This window comes from Myotis davidii, unplaced genomic scaffold, assembly GCF_000327345.1.
Source record: "Myotis davidii unplaced genomic scaffold, ASM32734v1 scaffold38, whole genome shotgun sequence".
In the NCBI taxonomy this organism is placed as follows: domain Eukaryota; kingdom Metazoa; phylum Chordata; class Mammalia; order Chiroptera; family Vespertilionidae; genus Myotis; species Myotis davidii.
This window is the reverse complement of record NW_006291383.1, coordinates 3,479,163-3,480,526: the sequence shown is the minus strand read 5'-3', so window position 1 is coordinate 3,480,526 and position 1,364 is coordinate 3,479,163.

Sequence of the window (1,364 nt, the reverse complement as noted above, 5' to 3'; positions counted from 1 at the left end):
TCTGCACTGTTATCAACTGCTTTAAAAAGTTGACATTTCTGGGATTTAAAATTGGCACCATAACTTTGACATAGAGATAAGCTTTCCATTTCAGAGTATTTACAACAGAACCCAGAAACATACTCTCTCCAGGTCTAAGGATTCTGAACAATTACATCGTGTGTATGTGTGTGTGTGTGTGTATGTGTGTGTGTGTGTGTTCGCACATGCATCTGTGTATTTCCCTTGCTAATATACAAGGAGCGGAATTACTAGATCACAGTACTATATGAATATCTTCCAATTTACTAGATAATGTCAAGTGTTTTCTAAATGGTCTCGCCAATTGAAACTGTTGCTAACAGTATATTTATTTGGGACTTCATTAATGACTTAATAAAGTTTTAGAATGTTTCCAGTAAAAGTATTACATGTCTATGGTTAGGTTTATTTCTAGATACTTGAAAATTTCCAGTAATATTTCTTTAAGTTTTAGTTTTTCTGAATATTATTGTTGGTATACAAAAACACAATTGATTTCTTAAATTGTTTTTGTACTGATTTTGTATCTACTAATCTTGCTAAACTCTGACTCATTCTAATAGCTTGCCTGCCTTCTTATTTCTATGTTTATACTCATATGCAAATAGGAACAGTTTAACTTCTTCATATCATTAATTTGCTATTTTACTGCCCTGATTAGGAATTTCTGTACAATATTGCAGAGCAGGGGTCATAGTGGACATTCTTATCTTGTCACCTTTCCTTTTTACATCTCAACCCTTCCAACTAAGATTTCTTCCCTTCTGCTCTTTTGCATTTCTTTTAGTGAGTGCCTGTTGCTGATAACTTTAAATAATCTGATTTAAACTTTTTCACTGGCAGATATTTTTGTTGACCGTAGACTTCTAGCTCACCAGCAATTGTTTTTTCAGTGCATTGAAGGCCGTTGTCACTGTCTTCTGACTTTCCCTTTGGCTTTAGAGAGGGCATGTCTTTCTAATAAAATGTAGTAGCGTATATTAAAAAAAAAAAGTTAGGGAACCAGCTTTCTAATGCTAACTTTGTCAGATATTTGCTACTCTAAGATTTAGAAGGCCACTGAGAAGTTTAGAATTATAATTTGAAGATCTAAAGTTATTCAACCATTACATAAGAGTGGGTTCAGATACCATCAGGTGACACTGGATTAATGAGACAGGATTTATTTTGGCCACAAGGGAATGAAAGAAAGAGAAGGGAAGGAAGGAAGAAGGAAAGAAGGAAGGAAGGAAGGAAGGGAGGAAGGGAGGAAGGAAGAAAGGAAGGAAGGAGAACCAAAGATGGCGGCATAGGTTAACGCCGGAGATTGCTGCCTTGAGCAACCAATTCAAATTAAGTTTGAA